Raw genomic sequence first — 7,413 nt, forward strand, 5'->3', positions numbered from 1 at the left:
AAGCCTACAGAGTAGGGTTGCCAGATCTCCCAATGGGGTGGGGGTCCCCCACTGCCAGGCCCCACCTCTCCACCACCAATCAACTGGCGCACAGGGGGACTAACCCCCACCCAAAAGGGAGGAACACCCAATGTTTTAGCGGCATGCCTATGTGACTTCAACGTGGCCTGGAAGTGACATTGGCATGTCAGGATGACACTTTGGGTTTTGGGCAAAAACTCTATAATTAATTATTCTCCTCCATTTGCATAATTTATTTAGTTACTTCATTCATATAATTTATTTGAGATAGATACATAGATAAAAGCTAATTCTACCACAGTTTTTGCCCAAGAACCAGAGCAGCACCCTGACATTCCCGTGTCACTTCTGGGTCACACTGGAAGTCACGTGGGCACGTCCCTGAATTGTCAGATAAAACCTGCTGATCCCAGTAAGCCCACCCCATCCCCTGCTGGCTGCCAGGAGGGACCTGGCAAGCCTATTACTGAACCCCTGTTATTCTGCTCTTCCTGACCAAATGACTCCCAAGAAGTTCATGCAGAATGGGGGGGGGGAGCAGGTTCACATGCTCATCACTTACTCAAGTGGCTAACATTGGCTAAAGTACATTCAGTCACTGCAGACCTCAGTCTTTTATACTGCAATACAATCTGACTCCCTCTCTCTGTGTATATATAACTGGCTCTAGTAATTTCATTAAACATTAAAACAGCCAGGTGAACATCCATGTGGTCAATGGAGGCTACTCCATGCAGGATACTCTCACTGTCTCTGCAAAGACATACATACAGTTCCATACTATGGCAATGAATTAACTCAGAACTAGATTAGATGCATGCATCTCTCACACACACTCTCCCCTCCCATTATCCTTATACAGTTGCAACAGACAGAACACAAGGCCCAGTACATTGGGCTCAGCAATTCTTAGTGGCTGGTTGCAATCACAGGATAGGTTTTCTCCCCACTTCCTGAAAGAGAACAGGGAAATACATCTAAAAAGCAATGTTCATGTAACATCTATATTGGTCTCAAGGAAGAAGGCCAAACTAAATGCTACAATAGTATAATCAAGTCACCATAAAGAGTGTATGGGGGGGGGGATGAAAAGACAGCATTTATGTGCAACCGGGAAGAGCTGAACTCACCTCTTATATTTTCCTTACCTTCCATTTTCCTATTTCGATACTTCTGGTTAACAGCTTTTAAAAGCTTTCCCAATGGAGCGGGAAGGGTAGAAAAGAAGAAGCATGGCCACGGAAAGAGTTCTGTTGGACTATAGATCCCTCACTGCCACCATTCTGCAGTGAACTAGAAGGGTCCTCACTCTGACAAATCAGGCTTGCTGGCCTAGCAACGCTTGTACAGTCCAGGGCACTGGAGTATGAGCTCAAATCAGGAGTCCTACTTAGTGTTTCTCTCTCTCACACACACTTCTACAAGACAAATAACTCTCCTTTCCTCTTTAAACTACAATCTTATATTGCATGTATGAGAACAGCTATTGCTGTTTTAAAAAAAACTATTAAAAAGTGGCACAAGGAAATAGCCCTGACCTGGATAGCCTAGCACGATCTCGTCAGTCAGATCTCAGAAGCTAAGCAGGGTCGGCTCTGGACATTATTTGCAAGGGAGACCACCACCAAGGTCATGATGCAGAGGTAAGCAATGTCAAACTACTTCTGAACATATCTTGCCTTGAAAATCCAGTGGTGTCACCACAAGTCAGCTGTGACTTAACAGCAACCCCCCCACACAAAACAACCCCCCCAAAAAAGTATGCAACACATAGCATCAACAAAAGAGGTTCAAATATACCTACCTCCCCTCTGCACAGATTTCTAATACCAACTTAGACTATTAGCCCTTCAACCCATTTTCTACTTCCTTGTTCCAATGGATTTGAGTTGGTTGGACTCTTCCTACACCAATGATTACCAAAAAGTTATTTAAATTGAATTGTCAGGCAAACACACTGCAGAACAGCAATATATAGACTTAGGAGAGAAGTTGCCATGATACATTCTAGTTCAATAGCTCATAGCAGAACCAGAAGTGTGGCATTAAATTTCAAGAGACCTACAGCCTGTGCTTGCATGTGTTTATTAAAACAATAAATAATTAACAAAAATAATGGATAAAGTGTACAGAGCTATTTCCCATCAATACCTGAATGTTTAGATTATCCCTGTTAAGTTTGATGACACAACTTACTGGAATCCTTCTCATCTGCCATTGTTTTCTTTTATTTCTTTTACACTACAGCTGGTGCTGTGGATGCATTCCAGATGTCATATAAAACACAGCTGCAAAAACTACCCTGTGTCAGTTCTAAATCTCAAGCATACTCCCCAACAGACTACATTAGTTCTATATATGGTAAATTAAAGGCAAATTGATAGCAAGGCTAAGTTAATAATGACACATAGTTTGCATGGAGGTATAACACTACGCTTTCCAAGTCACACAGGAGTCACCGAATGGCTTAAATTCAACATCACACCCTGTAGGCATGTAGAGAAACAAGCACTGGGCCCAGCCCTGCCTCCACACTCCACAGGTGGCTAAAGGTTCCCTCCTGAAGACAGATTACTTCCATAACTCTGGCTTTTGCTTATTGAAGTGAGAATGTTGAAATTAACATGCACAATTGAATCAAACCTAAGAATAGGAAGGATACAGTTTAAAACTTTAAAGAGTAACTGTGTGGTGTAGTGGTTAAGTATGCGGACTCTAATCTGGGAGAACCGGGTTTGATTCCCCACTCCTCCACTCCTTGGGTAGTGAAGGGAGGGGTATAAATTCAATCTTTTCTTCTTCATTTGTGTGTGTGTGTGTGTGTGTGTGTGTGTATTGCTTGCAGGATCAGATCAATGCCTACTAGTTTTATATTTCCAACAGTAGCCAGCCAGATGTATCTTTATAAACTGGTAACAACATTCTGCTGCTCCCAGTCCTTGACACCTGGCATTCAGAGGTATATATCCTCTATTCATGAAAACTTGAGGCAGCTACTGATAGACCTCTCCTCCATGAATCTGTCTATTGCCTTTCTATGGCCATCACTGCAGCTTGTGAAAGTAAGCCTATGCTGTTTTTTAATTAACAAACGTACTCCCAGTGATCCTCACTGTATACGTCCTTAGATTTCAGCATAACAACAGGATTAAACTCCACCCCCATAAAAGTATTCATAGTTTTACAAATCTCTATCATGCCCCCTGTGGGTGGGTGGGTAGAAAGCAAGCAAGCAAGAAAGAAAGAGTTGAATGGTGCTTTGTGCAGCCTGTTGGCCTTGTTAAAGCTTTTTGAAATTTGCTTCTTTTAACCAAGAACTGGTGTTATCTTCATTGCACTGGTTACCTATTTGTTTCTGAATCCAATTCAAAGAGCTGCTTATTACATTTGAAACACTTCAGAGCTCAGGGCCCTCAGTGAACGGCATCGCCCACTATACGGACACATACCAGTTATATTTAGACTGACTTCTTGTTGTGGCGCCCTCTTAGGATTGTCAGGACATTTAAGTAACAGACTTTTACTGTGGAGGGCCTCATTCTCTGGAACAGCCTACCAGATGGGATGCAGAGAGTACCCTCACCTGCTGCATTTAAAAAAGCATGTAAAATGTGTAAGACATTTAGTAAACAGTTTTGGCTATGGCTTTAATCAGAGCATTTTTTGATCTATTCTATACTGTTTTTGTCTTGCTAATAGATTGTTGTGTTTGTATCCTTGCAGCTTCTTATTGCATTGTTAGCAGTCTTAAGTCTATGGAGATAAGGCAGGATGTACGTATTTTAAAGACAGACATGTTCCAGAATCTGGCAGGAACTATGGCCCAAAACAGACATTGCAGATATCATTAAATATGTAAAAATGCTAATAGTTGCACTGTTCAATACTTCCAATCATTCCCTACTACTTTTATGTAATAATACAACAAACAAGTATCTTGGTTCTAAAATGAAACTGAAAAGTTACTTATGTTGATTAATCTCTTTTTCAAAAAAAAAAATTATCTTGGGGGGAAAAGAATAGAAATCCAGAAAAGAGAGAGAGAGATGTTGAATATTTTTTTGTATATTCCAGGTTTTTATATAAAGTCATCAAAGTTAAAATTTATGTTAGACTCTAAATTAATATAGGAAAACTTTAGGCATTAAATAACTTACCCTGGAATATTTCACCTATTAAGAGAAGACACTCTGGAGAAAATAGCTTTAAGAACAGCACCTTGCATGATTAAAAACATTACTACTCTAGAAAGTAGATTTCAGCGTATCCTATTTTGCCCCCCTTTTTTTTCTTTATCAAATTGCTTAGTATAGTGTTACTTATTCTGTAGCCCATAAAGAGCCACATTTGCAATAATGATCAAACAAAAGAGCTACACAACTAATTGTGCGCCCTGCGTTCCAACCCTACAATACACACACATACAATAAGACATATTTATAAAGTATACAACTATAACTTTTTATAATTACCAGATTACTATAGAGCATGTAGAGTTCTCTCTCCCCACCTCTGTTGAATTTTAACCACCCCTTGTGTACTGGGGAGTGAATGGAAGGGCTGCACTTTCACACTATTCCCAGCATAGAAACAGCAGCTCAGGCAAGAAAGCAAGACTACTAAGACTCACAAAAGAGAGCAAGCTGACCACGGAGAAAGGGGAGTACAACCAGTAGTACCCCACTGTAGCCAGGTTGTTCTTATCCTAGGTGGCTGCCATGGAGGGGATGGTGGCTGTACTCTCTGAGACCAGTTTGCTCCCCTCCTGCCAGCCACTGCAGAGAATGGGGGGAAGTTGGTGGAGAAGAGGGGCCCTTTACTTCCATCCCTGGCACAAGGTCTGCAACTTAGGATGCTCACAGTTTACCTGTCCTCTAGTCCTTGCAACAGAGGTGGCTGTTTCAAGGTGGCAACCACCTGCTAACAAGCCTGGCTGGGCAATGGCCATGCTTTCTGTCCAGGAATATAAGAAGGATGCCACAATGGAGAAGACTGCTCAGAAGAACCACAGGTTGCATGGCAAAGAGCAACATGTTTTCCAAGCCACTGCGTATTACTGGCTTAGCAACATTTTACAAAGTCTACAATGTTACATTACATTGGTTTACAGTACACCAAACTGCTCCCTTAATGACAAAACAACCAAAATATGGTCTGTATTGGTTTATACTAGGCAATTTATACCTCAGCTACCAACTAACAAGCAATGAAAACATTTTGAGGCTGGTTCAGAGCCATGTTGACTGGGAGCAGAAAATGTTTAACTGTCAGAGATTTGTCTTGTACTCCAAAAAGAACTAATTTGAAACAGCATGGCTTGAACTGAACATGAGAATTTCTCACACACCTCAAATACAATTCACAAAAAGGAAAATATCAGAAACTAGATATACCAGCTGTTCCTTACTATTCATAAATACTTGCCATGCACTGGTTCAGTTCTTCATGTTGTCATAGCTCCAGTAACATGTGCCTTTTAAGATCAAGTCAAAAATCCATCCAGTCCACTAGTGAGAAATCAAATGTCTCAGATTTCATCTCGACATCTTTAATCTCATGTAAAAAGCAGTCACATACTTCCAGCTGCCAATCTTAATCTTAAAACTGTTAAGATTTCAAGCATTGATTATGCCAATAATTATCAGTGAGGCAGCCAGCTAATAACCACTGACTGCAGATGCTCAAAATTTACTAGATTGTTAGGAATTTTACTTTTCTTAGCCTTCTAATTTAACCTGGGAAAATATAATCTGTACTTGATAGGTCTAGGAAATGTATAGAACCCTGTGAAAAACAATACTGACATTTAAAAGCTATACAGAATAGACAGAAAAATTAATATGCTAAATGTTGTTTTATATGTATTAATGCTGTATATCATATAACACTTTAAAACATGCACACAGGCATTTTTTAAAGTTTGAGATTAATTGAAATCCCTGTTCTTCTTAGTATGTTTCCACAATACAATATGAAACAATCTTTTTTAAAAATCTATTTCAGTAGCTCTCAGATTACTGAATATAAATGTAAGGGGAATCTTGCTGGATCAGATGATGAGTCCCTCTAGTCCAAAACACTGTGCTGCACAGCAGCCAATGCTAATTTTCCCAGCAAGGGAATAAGGCTACGTCCTTCCTTGCTGTAGTCCCCTCACCAGCAACTCATACTGCTCGTGAATGTCAAAGGTCCTTCAGCCACCATGACTAATAATGATGGACCTGTCCTTCCATGAATTTCTCTAATCGACTTCTAAAGCTATATAACTAGTGGGAATTACCACATCTGTGGCAGTGAAGTCCATAAATTAATGATGCATTTTGTAAAGTGTTTTCTTTTATCTGCCTTAAATCTACTAGTACTAAGTTTCATTGGGAGAGCCAGGTATTCTTGTATCAGAGGCAGGGAGAGAAACAGGAGAGAAAGAATATTCTATCCATTTTCTCCATACTTGCACAATTTTATAAACCTCCAACATGTCTCCCTGTCAGTTCTTTAATTTATGGGGGGGGAGAGAGAGAGAGACCTCCTGTTCTTCAAGGTGAAGAACATTTTCTCCATACTTGCACAATTTTATAAACCTCCAACATGTCTCCCTGTCAGTTCTTTAATTTATGGGGGGGGGAGAGAGAGAGAGACCTCCTGTTCTTCTGCAACATGCCCACTTGGCTGCCAGCATATATAGCAAACAATATGTTTCTGTGCACTCGTATTTCATGTTGCAGACCGAGTTCGAAATACAGCCTGTTGTCTCTGTACCCCAGATCACCTGCCTCCAGAACACACTAAGCAAAATTTCTGACCCTTTGTGCAGGCAGGCCTATAGAACAGAACAGAACAACAAGAAAACAGAATCCTACTACATATATAATCAAGAAAGCCTACTAAAGTCAGGAGCACTGCAACACTAAGAAGAAAGAGGAAGCACTATGCATACAAAAAAATCTAAGGAGATGATGTGCACTGGTGTGAGCTTTGGCCAATTTTCTGGCTGGAAGACACCCCGTCACTTAGATTACCTACTGAGTCACTTTTTCCTTTCTGCCTCTCCTGATCCCTTGTCCTCAGCTTGTCGAACTACAAAGAGTAGACAAAGCACCAGTATGACCTGTAATTTATGCATTGTTTCTATCAATCAGATAAAGAATTGTAAGATCAAAGAATTTTAAATTATAGACTTGGATTCCTAAAATGGCTCTCAAGGATCTGTGCAAAAACCTCTTAAAAGCAAGTGCAGCCCCTCCCCTATGTTATATATGAAATAATTATTTTAAGGAACAGAAGTTTTGTTTCCAGTTTTGATTACTTTATGTCCAGGTGCTAGGGGCTCCAGACTTACCTGGGCCCTGTTTGGGGGTCTGCAGCAGGTGAGGAGGAGGAGGAGGAGGAGGA

The 7,413-nt window shown here is 40.6% G+C and overlaps 1 protein-coding gene across 1 annotated transcript in view; it reads right to left on the bottom strand.

The window, feature by feature from the left end:
• The window catches only part of PDGFC (platelet derived growth factor C), a gene marked incomplete in the record, with an annotated part of 190,771 nt that overhangs the window by 113,093 nt on the left and 70,265 nt on the right, over positions 1-7,413 (bottom strand).

The sequence above is a fragment of the Gekko japonicus genome, unplaced genomic scaffold (genome assembly GCF_001447785.1).
Source record: "Gekko japonicus isolate JY-2015 unplaced genomic scaffold, Gekko_japonicus_V1.1 scaffold1005, whole genome shotgun sequence".
In the NCBI taxonomy this organism is placed as follows: domain Eukaryota; kingdom Metazoa; phylum Chordata; class Lepidosauria; order Squamata; family Gekkonidae; genus Gekko; species Gekko japonicus.